We start from the raw sequence: 26,853 nt of genomic DNA on the forward strand, positions 1-26,853 counted from the left end.
AAAACTTTGGACTTGGCTCTCGGACTCTGCCTCGTTCTGCTTGCTCCCCATGACATTGCTCCCATAGTCCACCAAGATCCAGCCGAAACATCTGTCCATTGCCAGACACTTGAGACTCCTGTGTTCCTACCTTCTAGACAGCATTACTCTATTACGTTGTCAAACACCGAAACCTACCACCCTTCTTCCACTTCTCGAGGGGGGTAAGGAGGAGGAGTCGAGTCTTGACTTGTCACCCCATGACTGCATCGAACTAATGCGGCTGGAAACCACACATATCCCCACCATGAGTGAAATACCCCTGCAGGATCCAGGTCACCACTGAAAACTCGGTTCTCCAAACTGAAACCTTACCGCCGGTGATGTCTGCACAGGTGGCAGAGCTGCAAGCACTTACTACAGCATGTAAATTGGCAGAGGGAAAAAGAGCCAACATTCATACGGACTCAAGATATTCTTTCAGCGTTGCCCATGATTTTGGTGTTATCTGGAAGGACAGAGGGTTCCTGATGGCTGCAGGAACACCTGTGAAACATAGCTCAGCCACCAAGGACTTGATGGACGCCCTGCTTCTCCCAACCCAAGTGACTATTCTAAAGTAAAGCACATGACAAACTCAACTCGAAGGAAACTCGAGCCAATCTAGACGATTCAGCTGCCAAACAGACAGCCAGTGGTCCACGGGAAGTGGACAGCAGGGTGGTAGAAGAAGACCACTCCATGCTTATCCTACGGACTCTCCCAGTGGACAGAGTTTATCTGAAATAATTACAGGAAGCAGCAAGTCCAGATGAGAAGGAAAGCTGGAAAACGGAGAGGAGCAACTCTCAGAGATGGACTATTCGAGTGCAACAAGAAGCCTTGTCTACCCAGGAGTATGTACCCAGCCATGGTGCAATGGGCAAATGGAGCTGCCCACTTGACAAAGACTCTTATGAACTTATGAGTTACTTCATTGACCAACAACTTCTGCAGATCATGCACTATCTGCAACAAATGTAACCCAGAATGTACAGAAAAGGCACAGAAGAAGCACCTGGCAAAAGCTCTATACCCCTTCCAGAGGATACAAATTGATCACTTCCAAATGCCAAAGGAGTGACAGATTCGAATACGCCCTAGTGGAGGTGGACATGACTGCCAGGACCACAGCTAAGGAACTACTGAGTGAGATAGTATGTAGATTTGAGGTCCCAGAGGTGATAGAGAGCGATCAGGCCCAGCCTTCACAGCAACCCTTACAAAAGATTAGGGCAGCATTGGGGGTTCAGTTGGCTCTACACACCCCTTACCACCCTCAAAGTAGCGGGAAGGTAGAAAGGATAAAAGGGACACTAGAAAAACAGGATGTTAAAGATGGCCCAAAAGACTAACATGAGTCGGCCAGACAGTTTGCCCATTGCCCTGTTCAGTGTCAGACACACACCCCAGGGGAAACATGCCCTATCCCCTTATAAAATTTAGTTTGGTTCAGCCCCAGACTTGGCTGTTACTTTCCACAACAGTTACAGTTGCAATCTGATGTGTTGACTAATTATGTGACCTCATTATCACGAGAATTAACCCAAATGCCTGTCCAGGTGTTTTCTTCCATTCCAGATCCTGAATTAGATACAGGAACACACCAACTACTGCCTGGAGATTGGGGGCTGGTAAAGAAATTTGTGAGAATGCATTCTTTTGAACCCAGATATGATGGTCCATTCCAAGTTTTGCTGACCACAGCCACCTCAGTGGAATTGGCCGGGAAGAATACCTGAATACACGCTTCCCACTGCAAGAAAGCTCCACCCCCAAGGACAATATCCCACCCACTTCATGACGACCATGCTGCATATCCTTTTTCTGTTTGGTCTAGAGGGGAGGCCCAGGAGGGGGTCATCACAAAAAATGATAACATAATTACATTTTGGTACAACTCTTCAGGTACACATGTGACCACCTTTACCTTTGATTACTGTGACATAGTACCTTGTCCGTTTGACTCTTTCATGGCAATGCCATTGGTACAGTGACATCCCTGATGGTAAGGATATATATGTGTGTTTTATAGATAGTTACTGGGGCCAGAATTGTGGTTCCTGGGAGGGACAGTGGGTTGGAACATAGGACCAGATTAGAGGGTATCTGGACCGGTGAATGTGCCCTTAAAAAGGTCATTATGCCCCTCCATATCCTAGCAGAAGATACCCCTGATACATACACTGACCCAGCACACAGTCAGAGGAGGAAGCGAGCAGCTCTCTCCAGAAGCTTTGACCCTCATGTGTACATAGATGCTATAGGAGTTCCAAGGGGGGTCCCTGATGAATTCAAATCCAGCGATCAGGTAAAAGTTGGTTTTGAGTCTTTGATCCCCATAATAACTGTGAACAAGAATGTAGATTGGATCAATTACATATACTATAACCAACAAAGATTTGTGAATTACACTAAAGATGCCCTCCAGGGAATTGCTGACCAGTTGCCCCCCACTTCCTACATGACATTCCAGAACCGGGTGGCCTTAGACATGGTGTTAGCTGAGAAAGGAGGTGTCTGTAAAATTATAGAAAAAACGGGAATCTGTTGCACCTACATTCCTGATAATACCGGCCCAAATGGTAAAGTAACTTTAGCTATAAAGAAATTAGAAGATTTGACATTGGAGTTGAAGAAGAAATCAATAATATAATAAATATTTTAGCTGGATGAGTGGGTGGCAGAAGGTGCTCGCCCAGATAGGGGTAACGGTACTAATAATCCTGGTTCTTTTGGCCCTGATTGTATGCTGTATTCTACCTTTCGTAAAGAAGTTAATGAGCAAGGCTGTAGATAACAGCCCACCTACATCTCTCCACCAAGAAGAAGAGGACCCTCTTATGATGGAGGATGACAAACCCTTCCCTCCTCTACAGTCACTCCCTGTCCATAATCTCACAATCCTCTAGGGTTATAGGGGTAGATAGCACCTGATTGCCCTTCTCCAGCTGTATCGAGGGGGGTAGTGAACTAGTTGCTGCCCAACTCTATATACAGCTTAAAAAGAGTTGCTGAGGAGAATGGGCCAGGTGAGTAGGACCTTTAGATGAGGGACAGAAGAAAATAGCCATTTTAGGGGGGACTGTTAAGGAATCCAATGTACATAATGGTAATCAGAAAATGTCTATTTGCTTATGTGTATACATGTTCCCATGCTCATTACTTATTATGTAATATACAGATTGACTTTCTGTTCGGAGCCAAGATGGCGTCTATACCCTACATCCCCCGCGGTAGAAGAATTCATTTGAGATAAGGGAACCAGCGTCAACCAAACTTCAAGCATCAAGTTTCTTCATTTCTCTTGTATTGTAACCAATGAGATGTACCTATTAGACTGACATATCAATGACGTATCTTTCTGTATAAAATATCAACACCGCCCACCAATAAATCAGAATTTAGAAGTAGCCTGAACTGAACGTATCTCAGAGAGTGTTTACTTCTAATGTGCATGCACATTTATACTTTTTAATTAGAAATAGCAGCAGATAACCAAGAATTAATTTGTAGTTCTTATCCATTTCAATGATTGACAATGGATCCACAATGGAGGACACATTTTTATTTTTTATTTTTTTAATAAAGGACTTGTCAAAAACTTGTGTTGTGGTTTTATTTACTTTTTACACATTTTTGGTTACTCTCATATACCTGGTGATGACTGGAATGTTGTGGAGGCCTCTCTTGCACCTCCTGCCCAACACTCCTGAAGTTGGAAACAGAGAGTGTAAGGGCACAGAGTGGCACGAGTGCCAGAATAGCTGGCTGGTGAAGTCCACTCTTAGGTGGATGAAGCTGGGGGCCGCAGTCCTAGGAAGAGGATACTGAAGCAGCTTGGCCTCAGAGCAGGAGATGGTCACAGAATGGGTATGCAGGCAGTGACCACTGACCAGCGGCAGCTGGGTAAAAGGGACCAAGTCACCAGACAAAGCAAGTCCAGGAAACAGGCCAGGATCGATTACTGGCAGGCAGCGCAGCACAGAATCAGCAGGCAAAGACAAGTCCAGTAAGCAGGCCAAAGTCAGAGAGATCAGATGAATAAGGTTCATGCAGAGTCCAGGAGTAAGCCGGGTCATACCCAGGTAAGCAGGTTCAATGGAACAGTTGCCAGGAATACAGATACAAGCTAAAGACCATTCAGCAACTGCTCATGGCGACAGGGCAGTTTAAATAGGCAGTAGGCACTAGTTGTTAAGGACACTGGAAGCCCTGCTCCTGAGTGAGACAGGGCTCTTAAAGGGTAACTCCACTTCCGTAGGGAAAGAAAATAGCAAATAAAGAAAAAATAATATAGCGCATATAATTGCGACAGTAATCATATTGTAATTGAATGTTATTAAAAATCACCTTTCCTTTTCAATCTGCAGCCTGTGTAATTTTCTGAAAATGCATTGCAATATGGCTACCTGGAGTTGTTCTATACACAGAGTGTGTACTGACCAGTCCCCAAGAAACATAATTTCCTGCTTGTGTGATTGGCTCATCAATTTTTCCAGAAGTCTGCCTAAGATACAAGTCAGATTTCAGTCACTCCCTGCAACAAAAGTTTCATTTTTGGAGAGATACTTTCAATAGAAGTACATCTAAAGGGATGCAGTTCCATCAGATTTACTCATTAGTGCTTTCCAGCTGCACACCTGACAGTTAATTATGAAACCATTCCCATTAGATCCACCTAGTACAGAGGTACAGACAAACACACATGGATTTCTTCAGAATAACACAACACAGCAGCTTTAAGGTCCCCTGTCCCTCAAAACTGGGGTGATGTGTTATACAGCCACAAGGCTCCTGTGAGTGCAAGGCCTAATTTGCCTAATTAAAGAGCCACCTCTGAGTGATTGTTTCCATGCAGGCACTGTGTTTTTCAAGTATTGTTTAAAGAGAGAGATTTAAATAAATAAAAAAGTCCTCTGTAATCTTCTCTACATCCAGCATTGTTTTTATATTTTAGTACAATTACACAAAGATCAGAATCAGCTCCTTTGAAGACTGTGCTATTGCAGATAGGGAGTAATTTTGGCAACCAAATGATAACTATTTGATCTATATACCTCTGAAGGATCAGGAATGATTTTCCTGGCATATTGATTGATATTATAAAAACGGAAGACCCGGCGCATCACGGATCGCGGTAAACAGCCACTGGTAGCAGCCGTTTACCATGTGATCGCTCTGTCAAATGGCAGAGTGATCGCTTGTAAACAAACCGTCGTCATGTCATGACACCGGTTCCTCCCTCCCCTCTCTGTACTGATCGGTACAGTGCGAGGGGAGAGGGGGAGAGATGGCAGCAGCGCTGTGGGCTGGATGTGTAGTGCCCACAGCGCTACTCTGTGCCAATACTCTGCCCATACTGTGCAATACTCTGCCAATACTGTGCAATACTCTGCCAATACTCTGCAACACTGTGCAATACTTTGCCAATACTCTGCAACACTGTGCAATACTCTGCCAATACTCTGCAATGCTGCAATACTCTGCAATACTCTGCCAATACTCACCAATACTCTGCCAATACTTTACAATACTTGCCAATACTCTGCCAATATGCTGCCAATACTCTGCAATAAATTTTAACAGAAATAAATATTTATTTATTTATTTTTTACTGAATTTTCAGTCTTTTTTGATTTATAGCGCAAAAAATAAAAAACCCAGCGGTGATTAAATACCACCAAAAGAAAGCTCTTTTTGTGTGAAAAAAAGGACTAACATTTCATATAGGTACAGTGTTGCATGACTGAGTAATTGTCATTCAAAGTGTGAGAGCAACGAAAGCTGAAAATTGGTCTGGATAGGAATGGGGTTTAAGTGCCTAGTGGTCAAGTGGTTAAAGACATTTAAAGACGCCCTTTGTCGATGAAATGCATGAAGTTACAGCTCATAGAATCTCTCGCTATTGCTATTATATAGTGATGAAAAGAGTCTGTACTCAGTTACACAACCTTCAACAGCAATTTATTGCCAATCTGCTAAAATTATTACTATACAGGATTCAGTCATAAGTGAGCTCGGTATGATTGGATTTTAGCCGCTTGCTAATGATTTCTGTTGAAAGATGTGTAACCAAGTGTTGGCTTTTTTCATTGCTACACATTTATTTATAGTTAAACTTTTATAATCTGGAAGCTATTGGAGAGTTTAATAAAATACCTCATAGATAAGTTCTTGCTGGAAAAAAATATTTTAAGCAACAGACAGCATGGATTCATGAAAGTCAGAAGCTGTCAAATAAATCTGATTTCTTTTCATGAGGAGGTAAGTAAAACCTGTAGGTAAGTGGCTGTGGACGTGGTATACTTAGATTTTGCAAAAGTGTTTGACACAGTTCCCCACACATGGCTAATGTGCAGGGTAAAGTCTACAGCCTTGGAAAGATCTGTTTGTAAATGGGTAGGAAACTGGCTAAATGACTGAATTCAGAGAGTAGTGGTTAATGACTCTTACACAGAATGGTCTAAGGTTATCAGTGGTGTACCCCAAGGTTCAGTGTTGGGACCCTTACTTTTTAATATATTTAGAAATGATATAGGGTCTGGGATTGAAAGTACCAATTCAGTCTTTGCAGATGACACCAAGCTTTGCAGTGGAATAACGTCCTTACAGAATGTCTCCAACTTACAAGCTGACCTCAATGCACTGTTTAATTGGGCAACTATGTGGCAGATGAGGGTTAATGTTGATAAATGTAAAATCCCACACTCGGGGACTAGGAATATGCATGCATTTTACATGCTAGGAAGAGTACAATTAGTGGAATCGATGATGGAGAAGGATCTGGGTGTTTTGGTAGATCATAAGGTTAAAAATGTCATGCAATGCCAAGCTGCAGTTTTAACCTCCCTGGCGGTACGATTATTTCGGATTTTAGGTGCTAAAAGTGGTACAATTATTTTGCATGAAAATTTGGCATTTTATATTGTAGTCCTGTAATTCTAAGCCCTTGTACACACGGTCGGAGATTCCAACGGAATGTGTCCGATCGGACCGTTTTGTCAGATAATCCGACTGTGTGTGGTCTTCATCGGACTGTTTCCGACGTATCCGACGGACCAAGTTTTCCAACTTGTCGGTAAAATTTTCCGACAACATGATCCGATCAGACCTTGCCCGATCATGTGTAGAGAATTCCGATCGGACAAAGTGTCACGCATGCTCAGATCAAATTCCTACACCAAAGCTATTGGCTACTGGCCTGAACGTAGTCCCATCGTAACGAAATAACGCCATCACGTTCTGAACGATCAAATTTTCCGACAACTTTGTCCGACCGTGTGTATGCAACAGTTTCGGACAAAATCCGTCGGACAAAATCCGTCGGACAAAATCCGAAGGATTTGGTTGTCGGAATGTCCGGCCGTGTGTACAAGGGCTTAGGAATAACTTACTTAAATCTGTCCAAACCAGAGTCTAGCAGACATCCCGGGTATGATAAAGTTTGAAAAATGAAATCATAAATTATAATATAATAAATAACTATAAATAATTATACCAAATAATAATATAACAAAAATAAAAATTATTCAATAATGTGATCAAATCAAAAACACTGAAATTTGCTCAGTTGCAGAATTGTCACTGTCATTACTTTTCAATATTTGATGACGGATCTCCCCACAAATCGCTATCGCTCAATTCTGTGAGTGATTCTAATTTATGTTTTCTAGCTGGTCTAAAATAATTTTTGATGTAAAGTGACAGTTTTGGTTGCTATGGACAATCTTCAGTTTTCAGGCATAAACAACAGTTTTTATAATATAAAACTGCATGCAGGACACTGGACAGACCACTAGGGACAAAGGGGATGTGAAATGATTACATACAGCAATGTAATCTGTAAGATTACATTATACTGTATGTATACTCTGTGTTTCACTTTTTGAATTTGGCACTGTTCTCTGTCCCCGTGCGTCGCAACGCTCGCAGGGAACGGAGATCGGCTCCGTGATGAATCGAGCGGAGGACAAGCCGCTCATACAGCGGGGGGGCATCGCTGGATCCAACCAAGGGAGAAGGTAAGTAAACCTCCTCCTGGATTCAGCGATGCGTCCCGAGTCTGGCTCGGGGTTACCGCTTTTGGTGTAAAACTTCCACCCCGAGCCAGACTCGGGAATACCCCCAGGGGAGTTAAGCAAAGTCCTTTCTTGTATTAAGAGCGATAGACTCCAGAGAGAGAGAGAGAGATTTAATTGTACCCCTGTACACATCATTAGTAAGAGTAGTCATTAGTAAGTTCCTCATCTGGAATATGCAGTTCAGTTTTGGCACCAGTACACAAAAAGTATATTGGGGGACTGGAGAAAGTGCAGAGAAGGGCAACCAAACTGATAAGAGACATGGAGGAGCTTAGCTATGAGGAAAGATTAGATAAACTGAATTTATCCTCTCTTGAGAAGAGGAGATTAAGGGGGATATGATTAACATGTATAAATACATAGGTGGTCCATATAGTGAACTTGGTGTTGTGTTATTCAGTTTAAGGTCATCACAGAGGACAAGGGGGCACTCTTTATATCTAGAGGAAGAGAGAGTTAACATTCAAATATGGAAAGGTTTCTTCACAGTTAGAACTGTGAAAATGTGGAATAGACTCCCTCAAGTGCTGGTTCTGTCCAGCTCAGTAGATTGCTTAATAAAAAAGCCTGGATTGTTTCCTAAATGTACATAATATAACTGGGTGCTAACATTTACAGGTAAAGTTGATGCAGGGAATATCCAATAGCCTCTTGGGGGATCAGAAAGGTGTTTTTCCCCCCTGCTATAGCAAATTGGAGCATGCTTTGCTGAGGGTTTTTTGCCTTCCTCTGGGTCAACTGTAGGTGAAGAATTGTGTATATTGGATTGCATTTTTTATTTTTTTTTGGTTGAACTAGATGGACTTGTGTCTTTTTCCAACATGACTAACTATGTAGGAGTGAGGTACACGATGCTGAAAAGACATAAACACATATTATATACAATACAACAGACAAAGGGCTTAGGCAAGCAGGATATAGTTAAGTAAAGTGCAGAGAATACAGATTAAGAAACAGCAATGGAGATGTAATTGAAAGGAGTGATATTATATTTATGGGGGGATAAGGATAAATAGGGTTAACAGGCAAGACGTTGGATATAAAATCACAGACAAGCAATTTTCAGAGAACAGCCAAGCACAAGAATGATTAACAAACAGTACAAGGCAGCTGGACAAAACCAAAACAAGTTAAAGCAATGCAGAACTGTATGCAGGACAGAGACAGAGACCAAAATAGGAAGAGCATAGCCCAAAAGACCAGAGTATAAGGAAAATAAAAGTAGGCACACAATGCTTTAGGAACCTCTACATAACAAGAGCTCTGCTATACAGTAAAATACCCAGGAGGTTTACCAGAGATCAGACACAGCTTATTCAGGGCAGGGCAGAAAGATCAAGCAGGATAAATAGTGAACTAACACAGAAAAAGTGGAGAGAAAATGTTAAATAGGATTAGTGCTAAAGTGAAGAATAAGCACAAGACCGCGAGGAGTCATGGTTTGGACCCAGACAGAAACCTTATAACCTTGCTTTATTAGAGTAGAGTAAGACATGGAACATCAATAATTGTGAAAACTACTGTAGCTTACAACTCCCAATTTAGTCAAGATGGATCAGTGAAATGTGAACGCTAATTTTCCAATATGAGTGCACATTGACCAATATGTTTCTGAAAAGAACACAGTTTGAATGTTACTTTAACTTTATTGAATTTTTTTTATTTGGTTAATAATACTATTTAACTTATCCATGTAAGAAGCAATTCTGTATACATTGAACAGACCCAGCAATACAAGCTCACTTAGCCACAGGGGGAGAGTTTTAAGGAATAGTGTCTAGTACAGTATATATTAAAGTGATCATGGAAAAACAGAGAGAGAGCAAAGTAATAGGTTCACTTTAACGCCGTGCTTACTAGATGTGCACCACCCCCATGTGACAGCAGTAGACCATTTACCAATCACCAGTGATGTCACATGGAGTGATTTACATTATTTTCCTTACCTGTAAGTTACGTGTATTTATGTAGGTTCTGGATCAGGTTCTGGAGGACTTGGCTTTAAAGCAAACCTATTGCAGTCACTTGCATGGGCAAAGTATGAGTTTTAGTTAGTTAAGCTTGTATAATCAAAGAAACACATTGAAAAATGTATCAGAAAATTATATTTTTAGAAGCAAGGTCTTTAATTTTGCTGGAAGTTGTGGAAAATTATTTTAAATAATTTCAAAATCACTTTTGTAAAATCTGAAGATTTAAATGTATTTTTCAATCAATAATAACGTACAAAAAAATCCTGTGTAACAATTATTTAATTTATATATTAAAAAAAATATATATTGCTATTATTTTATTTAGTAAATATTTTGTAACAAGCAATGCAATTATACCTGCTAGCAGGAAATGATCAGAGTAATTAATTAGCATTTTTAATGAACATGGAACAAGATTTCAAGATATCCCCATGCTCTGAGATGTTAGCTTAACATTTACATGCACAATGTTTGCATAATGGGATAAGCATGCAAATGAACCATTAATACAGCTTCTAGACAGAAAAGATAAGGGGAACAATGGTAATTTTTCCAGTGCATCAAAGAATTTCTAAATGATAAAACATAAATACATACCGATTTCCTCTTTTCCAATTTATTTTAAGCTATGTTCATCCTTTATATAAAAAATAGAATGTAATATCTTTGTTTTAAATGGCAGATGGAAAGGCATAAGCCATTGCATTTTTGGGTTATGAGAAGGAAAAATTTACCAATGCCAATATGTTTAATTTGAAATATGTAGCAGATGCTATCTGAATGAAGTTCAATGAGTGCTAAAAAAATATTGGTCTGTCTATAAAAAGTCAGTGCCTACTTGTTTATGATGGTGTAATAGCCTGCACCCAACACAGGTCAAATAAATTTATACAGTAATTGCTCTTCCACATAACATCCATTCTGTTATTATTGTGTAGTTTCAATATGAAATCCTCCTTGTGTCTATAGAAATTATGCAATTATACTAAAAAAACACTTTATGTCCAGTTGGGAAGGTCAAGGGGATATCATTTCTATATAGTAAAACATAATAATAAGAAGAATAATAATAATAATAATATATATATATATATATATATATATATATATATATATATATATATATATATATATATATATATATATATATATATATATATATATATATATAATATTATGTAATAGTATTTTTTATTCTCTTATATCTAAAAATATCAATGATCATATGGGTCTGAGAAGTCATACACTAACTTTTTACAGAGAACAAAAAACTTATGGGTTACCTGAGCTCTGTCCCAGGTCATACTTAATGTAACATTTTACTAACAGTAACATAATACAAATTTTAAAAATAGGAAATTCAATTTCTGTTGCAAAATACTCAAACACAGCCTTGTGTGGCCTATACAATTAAAGCCAAATTTAAATCAAAGTACAAACAGGGTAGAAGATATCTGTTCCACAAGTTTCAAATGCTCAGCCCTAAAACCCCACTTTGGGCTGCTATTAAATGTAGCCATGCAGTGGGGTTTCCCTCATACTGCATTGGTTAAATGCTTATCTTGCTAGAGGAGAAAGGGATTGGTTGAAATACATGCCTTATTTGTTGCTTCTGTAGGCTTCCTCTTCTCCATATGATTGGTCCCCTAATGCTTTACTTCGCTACCAAGCCAATTGCAGTTCTTTTTTTATTTCAATCTATTTTTATTGGTTTACCAAATACATGTATACAATAATTCTCTTGGAATTAAGTAATAGCCATCACACACATTTATCCACAATAATATAAAAAGCCCTAAACCCTTTTTGTGGTCATACCCTTGACTTGGCCTCAGCTTCCTCCCCTCCCCCTCCCCCCAATTGTACACCACGAGGACCAATTTTTCCCAGTCGAGTTTCTACTCCACTGGATGGGAGAGATGGAACAGAGCGCTGGCGAAGCTGGGGGGGGGATGGGTGGGGGAGTCCTCAACTCGTCCGTCTGATATACCCAAATATGCAGTCCACTAGTTCCTAGAAGGGGGGAGAGGTTCCTTCCTCTCCCTGTGCCCCTCCCCCATCAACATACCAGGAGTTAATGGGGCGGTAGCACAAGCAACCCCTCAGACATCTCCCACCACGAACAGCCCATCTCATTCAACCAACGGCTCCATAGGCCCTCAAATTTCTTTAAGTTATTTTGCTTAATATACCACACCCTCTCACACCAGATCATAGAGCTAATGACTTTAATCCATTCTACCGAGGATGGGGGTAATTGCCAATTCAACACTATTAATCGCCTAGCCTGGCATAGACATGTTAACACTGCTGTTTTTATTAGGGTTTGAATCCTACCCTCCTCGAAACGTCCCAGAAGACAAAGCTTTGCCTCTGGCTTCAATATAGTACTAAAGGTTCTATTTATCCTCTCAACTATTTCCACCCAGTATCTGAACAGTTTTGGGCATTTTCATACCATATGTAGCAAATCCCCTTTTGCTCCACACCTAGGGCATTCATCATTAGGTATCACTCCAAATTTACACATTCTTTGGGGAGTGTAATAAACTCTATACATAACAATAGGACACTCTTTGTGAGGGGGATATTGAGACCAGGCTCCCTTGTGCTAGAATCTTCCCCCATTGTTCCTGGGTTATTGCCCCTAAGTCTCTGGTCCAACTTATTCTACTCTTATCGGGGCCTTTTCCGATTAGATTATTATCTCCCAACTTGGCATATATTTTAGAGATCAAGCCTTTCCTTGACCTACGCTCGACTATTTCCTGAAGTAGAGGGGTTTTCGCCCTTTCGATAGTTAAAAACTTGAATTGAGCCTGGATTCCAATCCAAGCCTAATCTATAAGTATTTAAAGAAAGCCCTGCTTGAGATGTTAAATTCTTGTCTGAGGGCTTCAAATGGCTTCATAAGATTGCCATCGTATAATTGGGTCAACCTTCTAATTCCCTGGATTTCCCATTTTCGGGGTCTTTCTATGTGTGCTATTTCATCTAAGTTCTTATTGTACCATAGCGGGGTATACTCGGCCACACCGATATATCCCAACAGCGATTTTGTTACCTGCCACTCTTTGCTCATTAAGTCAATGGTTGGACACCTATGGGCGAAAGAGTTAGCCTCCAATACCTCAACTAGTAGGTTATGGGGTGCTCCTTCGATCGCCATTTTATTGCTGGCGGACTCGCTCCCCAGGATCCCACCCCCTACCATATGCTGGAGTTGAGCTGATATAAAATATAATCTCGGGTGCGGAATAGCCACTCCTCCCCTCCTGGTGGGAAGCTGCAATGTTTGCAAGCCAATCCTTGCTTGGCCTTTCTTCCAAATTAAGTCCCGAAATAAGGATTAAATTCTCTTGAACCATTGTTGGTTAATCCAAATGGCAGAATTATGGAGAATATATAGCACTTGCGGGAGCCAGATCATCTTAACTAAATTGCAGCGTCCCGCCACGGAGAGAGGGAGACGGCACGAAATGTCCACTTTTTGTTTTAGTTTCACTAACAGGGGCACTAAGTTGTTACCAACGTAATGACTCACATCCCGAGAGATCCAAACACCTAGGTATTTCAACTTAGGTACCACTTCTAAAGAAGGGATCGTGGGGAGAGGTCGATCCCCCGGTTTAATCAGTGGTAGTAAGGCTGACTTGTTCCAATTAATCGTTAACCCAGAGTGTTGTCCAAACTCCCCCACCATTTGTATCACCGTATTTAATGTGGAATTTATATCCCCGATAAAAAAACAAAACGTCGTCGGCAAATAAAGCAATTTTATCTTCCCATGAATTGCGTTGGAACCCTTGGATATCCGGACGCTCCCTCATCAGGACCGCCAGGGGTTCCATTGCCAAAACAAACAAGAGGAGGGACAGGGGGCATCCCTGCCTCGTCCCTCTCTCTAACTGAAATGCCTGGGAGAATACGGTGCCCATTTTAATTTTTGCCCTGGGCTCATTATAAAGTAGCTTTACCCATCTAATGAATAAGGGGCCAAAGCCAAAAGGCTCTAACACTCCCCATAAATAATCCCATTCCAAGCTATCAAAGGCTTTGGTAGCGTCCAAGGCCAAAATGGCCTTGGGGTTTTCATTATCGGATGGAATTTGAACATTTAAGAACTTAAATGTTCAATTGCAGTTTTCCTACTTCATCATTTATAATACAGGACCAACAGTCCTGCATTGTATGTAAGGATGGCACACACATTCCAGGAGCATCAAACATCATGGTAAAGTTGGGCTGTTGGTTGGGAGAGCAAGAAATAAAGTATTTGTACTTACCGTATATACTCGAGTATAAGCCGAGATTTTCAGCCTCTTTTTTGAGGCTGAAAGTGCCCCCCTCGGCTTATACTCGAGTCATCGCCGTCTGACTGCTCGATCAGCGTATCGAGCAGACAGACGGCGGACATACTACAATTTGAAAGCCGCGCCTCCTTCTCCGCCTCCGCCTGTGATAGGCGGAACACTGAATTTCCCAGCAGCCTGTGTTCCGCCTATCACGGACATCGTCTCATCCTCGTCCGTAGTACGAGGATGAGACGATATCGGTGATAGGCGGAACACAGGCTGCTGGGAAATTCAGTGTTCCGCCTATCACAGGCGGAGGCGGAGGCGGGGCTTTTGAATTTTAGAATGGCCGCCGAGGCGATCCTGGCAAGGCACGGGACGGAGGCAAGGCAAGGCACGGCACGGGACGGGACGGAGGCAAGGCACGACACGGGACGGAGGCAAGGCACGGCACGGGACGGAGGCAAGGAGGCAAGGCACGGCACGGGACGGAGGCAAGGAGGCAAGGCACGGGACGGAGGCTCGGGACACAGGTAGGCTGGACACACACACACACACACACACACACACACACACACACACACACACACACACGGACACACACACATGGACACACACACACAGGGATGGATGGATGGAGACACACACACACAGGGATGGATGGATGGATGGAGACACACACAGGGATGGATGGATGGATGGAGACACACACACACAGGGATGGATGGATGGAGACACACACACACAGGGATGGATGGATGGATGGACACACACACACACAGGGATGGATGGATGGATGGACACACACACACACAGGGATGGATGGATGGATGGACACACACACACACACAGGGATGGACGGACACACAGGGACGGACACACACACAGGGATGGACAGGCATATCTCACCCTCGGCTTATACATGAGTCAATAAGTTTGCCAGTTTTTTTGGGGGTAAATTGGGGGCCTCGGCTTATATTCGGGTCGGCCTATACTCGAGTATATACGGTATTCCTTCCCCCCTGGCTAAATGAGCATTTAACTCATGCAGTGTCCTGGGGAAATTACTCCATGGGTACATTCAACACCAGTCTGGAGTGAGGCTTTATCAATGCTTGGAAATATCTTATTCCTCTTAGCACTAGCCACAAATCTGTGGTGTATGCTACATGAAGAATAAATAATTAATTAGTGTAGCGCTAAGTGTAGAGTGAAAAATACATAAAAGTATGGTTGAACATACAATAAGACTAAAATCAAACAATACGGTGCACAAAAAACAATTAGTGCAAAACCAAACAAAAAAATAAAAAATGTGTGGTTCAAAATTATGAAACTCAATCCAATGAGTCCTATAACTGTGAAAGTCTACAAAAGTGAATGATCCTGTGAAATATTGCCAAAACACGGATTCAGTCTGATTGTAGTACTGGAAACTTGAAACCGGTTGTCTGATGACACATCTACACCAATCAAAAGATGAAAAGATGGGTACTCTTACCAGTGAAGTTGGATACACATGTCATACGACAGTGGGTCATATGGGCTTGAAATCAAAGTCTGGTGCTTTGTGTGGACAGTGATTTTAGATGGATCCTGATGGGGCTCCTCACCTCTCCGTCTTAGGACTCCAAGGAAGCTGGCACTTGGATCGTACACATATCCAGAACTGACTCTTTCTTTTTCCTCCAAAGCTCCAGATGGAAAAGAGGAATTTTTGATATATGGAAAAAGAACACAAGAGGGGGCTCCCAATGGTGCAGGTCAAACAAAGACCAATAAATGTATTGCTATATGTCACAGATGACACACAAAAAATAAAAAGTGATCACATAAAAATAAAATAAGAGGATATCCGAAAGAATTAGTAAAAAGCAATGTGGGGTACAGAGAAGCTGACCGACGCGTTTCGACGATTATAGGTCTTCAACAGGGGATGTGAAGACCTACAGTTGTCGAAACTGCACCATTGGGAGCCCCCTCTTGTGTTCTTTTTCCATATATCAAAAATTCCTCTTTTCCATTTTGAGCTTTGGAGGAAAAAGAGAGTCAGTTCTGGATACCTGTATGATCCAAGTGCCAGCTTCCTTGGAGTCCTAAGACGGAGAGGTGAGGAACCCCCCCATCAGGATCCATCTAAAATCACCGTCCACACACAGCACCAGACTGTGATTTCAAGCCCATCTGACCCATTGTCGTATGATATGTGTGTCCAACTTCACTGGTAAGAGTACTCATCTTTTCATCTTTTGATTGGTATAGATGTGTCTTCAGACAACCGGTTTCAAGTTTCCAGTACTACAATCAGTGTGAATCCGTGTTTTGGCAATATTTCACAGGATCATTCACTTTTGTAGACTTTCACAGTTATAGGACTCATTGGATTGAGTTTTATAATTTTGAACCACACATTTTTTTATGTTTTTGTTTGGTTTTGCACTAATTGGTTTTTGTGCACCATATTGTTTGATTTTAGTCTTATTGTATGTTCAACCATACTTTTATGTATTTTTCACTTTACACTAATTATTTATCTGTTGGGCTTTGTATGCTTGAGTGTTAGCTGCTTATTATTTTTGTTTCAATTTACTTTATATTAGCACAGTGTTTCCCCCCACGATCTATGCTACATGAAGGATAGCTACTAGGGAGAGCACACATTGCTGATTGGTTTACTGTAGGGCTGACAAGTTAGACCACTGTATGGACCCAGCACTCTCAAGTAGCATGTTTTCACCTATGTGCATGAGCCCTTGTGCCCTCTTTAAAATGTTAGTGTAGGACTCACACTTGGGGTGACTAGTGAGCTTACATATTTTGCCCAAAATAAAAACCAACATAACCTTATGATTCTGCATGTTTGGTGTTTTGGACAGTATGTTAAATTATGCATTTCAAAAGCCTGCCTGTTTAAGGTGGAACTATAGGCAAAATCAAAATTACACTCTGTAACTCTGTAACTCTGTATAGTTTATGATTTGTTTTCTTAAAAGACCAAGCTGTCAAAAAAATAAAAATAAAGAAGTATCACCACAATTTAAAAAACCTTGTTGAATCCCCCAGCAAAAGTGAGTACACCCTAGGGGAAAATGTTCAAGTTGAGCCCAAAGTGTCAGTATTTTGTGTGACCACCATTATTTTCCAGCACTGCCTTAAACCTCTTGGGCATGGAGTTTACCAGAGCTTCACAAGTTGCCACTGGAATCCTCTTCCACTCCTCCATGATGATATCACGGAGCTGGGGGATGTTAGAGACCTTGTTCTCCTCCACCTTCCGTTTGAGGATGCCCTACAGATGCTCAATAGGGTTTAGGTCTGGAGATATGCTTGGCCAGTCCATCACCTTTACCCTCAGCTTCTTTAGCAAGGTAGGGGTCATCTTGGACGTGTGTTTGGGGTCCTTGTCATGTTGGATTACTGCTCTGCGGCCCAGTCTCCAAAGGGGGGGATCATGCTCTGCTTAAGTATGTCACAGTTCATGTTGGCATCCAAGGTTCCCTCAATGAACTGTAGCCCCCCAGTGCCGGAAGCACTCATGCAGCCACAAACCATGACACTCTCACCACCATGCTTGACTGTAGGCAAGACACACTTGTCTTTGTACTCCTCACCTGGTTGCTGCCACACACGCTTGACACCATGTGAACTAAATAAGTTTATCTTGGTCTCATCAGACCACAGGACATGGTTCCTTTGTCTGCTTGTCTTCAGCAAACTGTTTGTGGGCTTTCTTGTGCATCATATTTAGAAGAGGCTTCCTTCTGGGAAGACAGCCATGCAGACTAATTTAATGCAGTGTGTGGTGTACGGTCTGAACACTGGCAGGCTGACTCCCCACCCCTTCAACCTCTAAAGCAATGCTGGCAGCGCTCATACGTCTATTTCTCAAAGACAGCCTCTGGATATGATGATGAGCATGTGCACTCAACATAGTCGACCATAGCAAGGCCTGTTCTGAGTGGAACTTGTCCTGTTAAACCACTACATGGTCTTGGCCACCATGCTGCAGTTAAGTCTCAGGGTCTTGGCAATCTTCTTAAAGCCTATGCCATTTTTATGTAGAGCAACAATTCTTTTTTTTTCAGATCCTCAGAGTACTTTGCCATGAGGTTCCATGTTGAACTTCCAGTGACCAGTATGAGAGAGTGAGAGTGATAACACCAAATTTAACACACCTGCTCTCCAATCGCACCTGAGACCTTGTAACACTAGTGAGTCACATGACACTGGGAGGGAAAATGGCTAATTGGATCCAATTTGGACATTTTCTCCTAGGGGTGTACTCACCTTTGTTGCCAGTGGTTTAGACATTAATGGTTGTTGAGTTATTTTGAGGGGACAGCAAATTAACACTGTTATACAAGCTGTACACTCACTACTTTACATTTTAGCAAAGTGTAATTTCTTCAGTGTTGTCACATGAAAAGATATAATAAAATATTTACACAAATGTGAGGGGTGTACTCACTTTTGTGAGACACTGTATATGGGATAACATTTTATCACAGTAGTAATTGAAGGCAAACCTTCTGCAAAAATGATTGGTGGTGGAAGAATATTCAATTTAGGCTTCCTAGAATGGGATTTGGGGACCAACTGTTTTTGGTTTGTGGCAAGAAAGATTTATTTTTCTGAAAATCGTAAAGAGATTTCTTAACCGCTAGTGGACCAGCTGCCGCAGTTTTACTCCTCTGTGTGGAATCACGTTTTTGTATGTGATCTCGCGAGGTCCAGATAGCAGGCGTGTGTGCCCGGAAGCTCAGTGAGTCCGGCCACGGCTCCGAGGATTCAATGTCTGTGGGGATACCCGCGATCATCTCACAGAGAGGAAGAATGAGAAAATGCTAATGTGAACAAGCATTTCCCGTTCTGCCTAGTGACTCCGACACTGATCACAGTTCCCTGTAATCGGGAGCGGAGATCAATGTGATGACATACATAGCTCCTCCCCTCCACAGTTATAGTCACTCCCTAGGACACACTTAACCCCTGCAGCTCCCCCTCCTGGTTAACTCCTTTTTTACACAGTAATCAATGCATTTTTAATTGGATTGATCGCTGTATAAATATGAATGGTCCCAAAATAGAGCTAAAAGTGTCCGATGTGTTCACCATAATGTCACGCTGAAAATAGCTGATCGCCGCCATTACTAGTAGAAAAAAAATTATTAATAAAAATGGCATAAAACTATCCCCTATTTTGTAGACGCCATAACATTTGCACAAACCAATCAATAAACGCTTATTGCAATTTTGTTTTACCAAAAATATGTAGAAGAATACGTATCGGACTAAACTGAGGAAATTTTTTTTTTTATATATTTTTGGGGGATATTTATTATAGCAAAAATAAAAAATATATATATTTTTTAAATTGTGTCTCTTTTTTTGTTTATAGTGTAAAAAATAAAACCCGCAGAGGTGATCAAATACCACCAAAAGAAAGCTCTATCTGTGGTAAAAAAGGACATCAATTTTATTTGGGAGCCATGTCGCAAGACCGCGCAATTGTCAGTTAAAGCGACGCAGTGCCGAATCGCAAGTGCTCTGGTCTTTGGCCAGCCAAATGGTCCAGGGCTGAAGTGGTTAATGCAGTCATGTGTCCTATTGATTCATATTGAATTAAAATGAGAGACCTCAATTATAATACATTTTCCCCTCAATTTTCTACATATAAAATAATCACATTTTTAGCAAAGTTTAACAAACACATTTGAAAAAAAACTTTTTCAAAATTATTTTAAACCTGAGCTATTTTATAGTTATAGTATACTATGTATTGATTTTATTACTATTAGTTGTGCTTGTTGGCTGAGTAGTGGCCCGTGTGAGAAATGAAGGGGGGTAGTGGAAGGGAAGGAGAAGAGGTCATGATCTTTTCATCTATAGGAGAAAACTGTAGCTCTTATCTGCAGATTATTGGTTGTCAATATGGTGAGCAAGTAATAACCTAAAATCTGTATAAATAATGAAGTATGATGATTAGAATGCATTTTAGTCATCAAGAATAATCCTTTTTAGATATGGGTGGATTGATTTGATGAAATTTATTTTGCACCGAAATAAACTTTTCAATTTCGCTCATTAAACTTTTTAGGTGGAATTTGCTAGAAAAAAGTTTTAACCCTTTTTTTTCTCCTTTAGTGACGTATGTTTTGGTTGGTAAATTTATGGTAATTATGTTTTTTTAGTTGAATTTAGTTTTCTTTGCATTTGTGTTTTTTTTTTTTTTCTGTGTGTACTTGATTCCTATTTATTTGTTTTCTATTGTATCTGTTTTTCCATTCTTTGAAAAAAGTCAAATAGAGTTGCCACATTTTTGGAACAGATCCAGGATAGGGATGACAGATTCAAGTTGTTCAGACACACACCGGAGGTGCTCGACACACACCTAGAACTGGGCTTCTCAACTGGTGTTCTGTGAAAAGTCCCCAGGGGTTCTGCTGCGATATTCCTGTAAGGCAGCTGAAGGGTAGATTGTGTCCCCTACACACTCCCCTACACACTCCTGACATCTCACGTGCAGAGTGGTACATGGAGGCAACAAGTTCCCTGCCGCCCCCTCCTCCTCCCCTCCTGTCCATCCCAGGTACTTTTGCATAATATAACATGGGATGGATGTCAAGAAACAAAAATGTGTCCTGATGCCCCCCCCCCATGTCAATGTGTCCTGCTAAAAAAAAGAAAAAAAAATCCCTGTGCTATTATAAAATAAATTAATCATGGGTGCATAAAGAAATGTAGAGCGGTTACCACTGAACAGTGTACTCACCACACTAATTACATACAGTATATAAAATCATAAAATACTGAACTTCTACATAATAGAAGTGTTCAAATAATCAAAAATCATACATATATCAGAAATATCATATATAAAATATATAAGTGCAAACAAAATACAGTACATCATAAATATCAAATCTAGTGAAAAAAGGTCCCATGCATGATCAAATTTCAATGTGAAACCAATCTGAATTAAAAATAGTGAAAGGTGCTAACCAAAGGGCTTAAGAAACGCTGGATTGGGACCCCAAAGGGGAAGTTGCTACTTGGCCTATTTGAGGACTGCTTTGAGAGGTGAGCGCATAGAGTGACTTGGGGAGGGTCCACTTGGTGTCAATTCACTCATTTGCTAATATTCACCGTTGGACGATATGTGGATAGCAATTTGTTTACAGAAGATATCACTGGATATATGGATTTTTTTTGACATATTATGTGTTATATTTATTTTATCCACTAGAGGTCACTGGTTACACACTTTTTATTTGTATTGGCTGTAATATTTATTAGGTGCCGCATTCAACACTCCCACTAGGGGCACTATTTTATGATTATATTTTCATATTATATATTAAAGCGGGATTCCGCTGACCTATTATTTTCTTTTATCATGTCTTAAGGAGGTAGCACCCCCTCTTTTCTTCTATATATATATATATATATATATATATATATATATATACACACACACACACACAGTGGGGGTTATTTACGAAAGGCAAATCCACTTTGCATTGCAAGTGCACTTGGAAGTGCAGTCGCTCTAAATCTAAGGGGTAGATTTGAAATGCGTGGAAGCTCTGCTGATTTTATCATCCAATCATGTGCAAGCTAAAATTCAGTTTTTTATATTCCTTACATGTCCTCCTCGGATCTACAGCAACTGCACTTCCAAGTGCACTTGCAGTGCAAAGTGGATTTGCCTTTAGTAAATAACCCCCAGTATCTCATAAAAGTGACTACAACCCTTACATTTTTGTAAATATTGTATCATATATTTTCATATTTTCATGTGACAACCCTGAAGAAATTACACTTTGCTACAATGTAAAGTAGTGGGTGTACAGCTTGTATAACAGTATAAATTTGCCACCCCCTCCATATAACTCAACACACAGCCATTAATGTCTAAACCACTGGCAACAAAAGTGAGTACACACCTAAGTAAAAATGTAAAAAATTGGGCCCAAAGTGTCAATATTTTGTGTGGCCACCATTATTTTCCAGCAATGCCTTAACCCTCTTAGGCATGAAGGTCACCAGAGCTTCACAGGTTGCCACTGGAGTCCTCTTCCACTCCTCCATGACTACATCATGGAGCTGGTGGATGTTGGACACCTTGCGCTCCTCCACCTTTCCATTTGAGGATGCTCCACAGATGCTCAAAAGGGTTTAGGTCTGGAGACATGCTTGGCCAGTCCATCACCTTTACTCTCAGCTTCTTTAGCAAGGCAGTGGTAATCTTGGAGGTGTGTTTGAGGTCTTTATCATGTTGGAATACTGCCCTGTGGCCCAGTCTCCTAAGGGAGGTGATCATGCTCTGCTTCAATATGTCACAGTACATGTTGGCATCCAAGGTAGCCCCCCAGTGCCGTCAGCACTCATGCAGCCTCAGACCATGACACCCTCACCACCATACTTGACTGTAGGCAAGACACACTTGTCATTGTACTCCTCAACTGCTTGCAGCCACACGCTTGACACCATCTGAACCAAATATGTTTATCTTGGTCTCATCAGACCACAGGACATGGTTCCAGTAATCCATGCCCTTAGTCTCCTTGTCTTTATCAAACTGTTTGCGGCCTTTCTTGTGCATCGTCTTTAGAAGAGACTTCCTTCTGGGACAACAGCCATGCAGACCAATTTAATGCAGTGTGCGGCGTATGGTCTGAGCACTGACAGGCTGACCCCCCCACCCCTTCAACCCCTGCAGCAATGCAGGCATCACTCATATATCTATTTCCCAAATACAACCTCTGGATATGATGCTGAGCATGTGCACTCAATGTCTTTGGTCGACCCCATGGCGAGGCCTGTTCTGATTGAAACCTGTCCTGTTAAACCGCTCTATGGTCTCGACCACTGTGCCGCAGTTAAGTTTCAGGGTCTTGGGAATCTTTTTATAGCCAAAGCCATTTTTATGTAGAGCAACAATTTTTTTTTTCAGATCCTCAGAGAGTTCTTTGCCATGAGGTGCCATGTTGAACTTCCAGTGACCAGTAGGAGAGAGTGAGAGCGATAACACAAATTTAACAAACCTGCTTCCTATGCACACCTGAGAACTTGTAACTAGCGAGTCACATGACACCGAGGAGGGAAAATGGTTAATTGGGCCCAATTTGGACATTTTCACTTAGGGGTGTACCCGCTTTTGTTGCCAGTGGCTTAGACAGATTAGAGACTAATGGCTGTGTGTTAAGTTATTTTGAAGGGACAGCAAATTTACACTGTTATACATGCTGTACACTCACTACGTTACATTGTAGCAAAGTGTCATTTCTTCAGTGTTTTCACATGAAAAGATAGAATAAAATATTCATAAAAATGTGAGGGGTGTACTCACTTTTGTGAGATACTTTGTGTATATATATATATATATATATATATATATATACACATATATATAATGTGTGTGTGTGTATATATATATATATATATATATATATATATATATATATATATATTGTGGCAGCACGCAGGTAAAATCACCTGGTTGTATCCAGGATGGAAAATATGTATGCCCTAGAATCAGGCTTTATGCAGACTTGTACAACTAGAGGGGAGTGCTGGGAGTCCTATAGGGGAAGAGTTAATGAGCCCAGCTGAAGTAAGTCAGCTCATTAAGACCTCTACAAAAAACCCCAGCATGCTTAGGGAGATGCTCCATCCTGGAACCAGTTTTGTGTTTGTATAGACTGGGGAGTGTGACACCTGTTCTGTGCGGTGAGTTAACGCCTGTGTGGCAAACCTCTACAACAGAGACAGAGACAGGGACTGGTGCAGCACAAGGCTGCACTCAGTTGTTAGACAGGGAATCTATGTGTGTAATTAGAGGTCAAGCTGACCAGGATTTATTTTCATGTTTTTCTTTTGTTTGGCTGTTATATTTTTCACTGCATGTAGCATAAATAAACCGCACCTTTTGTTTTTCCACCTACAACGCTGTCTGCTGTGCCTGATTTTGTGTTATGAACCCATCCACGGGGTCACACAAACCTGCTGCCGAGCTAACCCCTCACAATATATATATATATATATATATATATATATATATATATATATATATATATAGATATACACACACACACACACACACACTTTATATTTTTATAATAAAGAATCATTTATTTTCTGGCCTCCTTGAGGAAAAATTTACATTCTTTAGTCCATTTAGAAGTGCACATTCTGTTGACAGACTGCATCGTAAACCAGGGATCTGTAATAATCCAGCAGTTAAAATGTCCCACTTGGAATTTAATGTAAAGTGCAAAATTGTGTTTAATTTCTCTTAATTGTTGTGTGGATCTTTACTTATTAATAAGAAAATGGGTTTTCTTTTACTTGAAGTGTTAAATATACAAAATTTCCTTGATGATCACAATTCCTCAACAGATGCTGTAGCCTCCTACACCCAGGACTGGATATCAATTGCTGCCTTATGCAAAAGTTAAGCATCCTTGGTCAAATTACATATTTTGTTGATTTTCTCAGTGAAAAACAGTTAATGCAACCTCTGCAGGGAACAAGCGTAAACATCACATGTTTTTGCTAGATTGTACAGTTACTTGTCAAACCTTATAAGTATAAAACATGACTATGGACCCTGTTATGAGATTTCTTCAAGTAATTTCTGGACAAATTTGAAATTTAGACCTTGAAATACATGCAGACAGTGGGGTAGCTATAGCCATAGCATCCCAGCCAGCTGTGGAGCCAAGGCATGAGTTGGGTCCCATTACGGAATCTATACATTAAACATAGAACATCTGGGTGCATATGAGGATAACACAAATCCTAAACGAAATTATAAAGGATTGGAGAAGTTACTGCTGACACTGATAATGGTGGAAGGTTTGGGAGGCCCTGAGATCTAAGATGTGAACTATTGTCGACAGAGTGGTTAGCTGGAAAGGGAAAGTAAAAAGTTAAACCCTATTTGTTGACAATTTCTATCTACAGCTCTGGTCTCTAGTGGGGATGGCCTTCGCCAAACACTTGAATTTGCAGGGTGTTCGTCGGGTGTTCACCCTGACAAACACCCTGCAATGCACTGAGCGCTGCACAGTGAATTCTGCACCCTGATTGGGCAAAGCTTTGACCAATCAGGACGCAGTGTAAGCTGGTTGTTAAGCAGCAGGGCCGGGAAGCCAGCCGCAGCGTCCTTAACAACAGATGAGTCATCAGCTGTCAATTTGTTTCCCCCGCTGACAGCTAAACAATAAAAAAATGTACTGTTAAAAAAATATAGAAAAAAAAATATGGCATGGGGATTGGAGGGGTCCCCCCAAATTGGGGGGGATTGGGCTCCTCCCAAAATCTGTACCAGACCCTTAACTGTGCATGCAGCCTGGCAGGTTAGGGAAGAGGAGGATGAGCAAACGCCTCCCCCCAACCATACCATGCCACATGCCTTCAACATGCGGGGGTGCGCCCTGCCCCCCCCACCCCGTAGCACTTTGTCCCTATGTTGATGAGCTGCGAACATAGCTAAAGAGTTGGTAAGGCTGAATAAACAAATCAGTCCATCCAGTTCAACCTGTGTGGGTGTAAGTTTATGTCAATAATAATTCCTATATCCCTGTATGTTGGGATCATGAAGGTGCCCATCTAACAGTTTTTTTTAAAACTATCGACACTCCCTGCTGACATCACAACTTGTGGAAGGGAGTTCCACATCCTTACCTCTCTGACAGGACCCAGCCTTTTTCTGACATTTGTTGTTTACAAGTAAAAAGTATTTTTTTGGAAAATTACTTAGAACCCCCAAACATTATATATTTTTTTAAGCAGAGACCCTAGAGAATAATATGGAGGTCATTGCAATTTTTTATGTCACGCTTTTTTGCGCAAACACAATTATTTTGGAAAAACTTTAATAATTCTTTTGTATAACATGACAGATGATGTTACACCGAGTAAATAGCTACCTAACATGTCATGCTTTGTGCAAACTCATGGGATGGAGCATAATTAAGGTACCTAAATATCTCTGTAGGCAACGCTTAAACAATTTCTACTGGTCACCAGTTTTTAGCGGGAGGGGGAGGAGTACTTTCAATTATTTATTTATTTATTTTAACACTGTCCCTTTAAAAAATAAAAAAATGTTGATCACTTTTATTGCTGTCGCAAGGAATGCAAATATTCCTTGCAATAATAATACAGCATGACAGGTCTTCTTTATAGAGAGATCTAGGGTCTAAAATCTCTCCTCTACCCTTAAAAGCAAAAGATAAAAACAATGTATCTTTACTTGAGGAGTCTTAAGAATAAGTATGCCCATAATTTTCCTCATTCTGTGAAAGACTCTTTTCCAGAGTCCTCTGATCTTGAGACAATCCCACAATATGTGCAGCATTGAGCCAATGTGCCCGCAATTACAAAAGCAAAGAGGGGAGGCATGCGGGTAGATATTTTTAGTAAAACTAAATACCACCTCATTAGAACTTTTAAGTTCGCCTTGATTAGTGCTAT

Source organism: Lithobates pipiens, unplaced genomic scaffold (assembly GCF_037356315.1).
Source record: "Lithobates pipiens isolate NorthernLeopardFrog02 unplaced genomic scaffold, aLitPip1_a1.2 Scaffold_19, whole genome shotgun sequence".
NCBI lineage: Eukaryota > Metazoa > Chordata > Amphibia > Anura > Ranidae > Lithobates > Lithobates pipiens.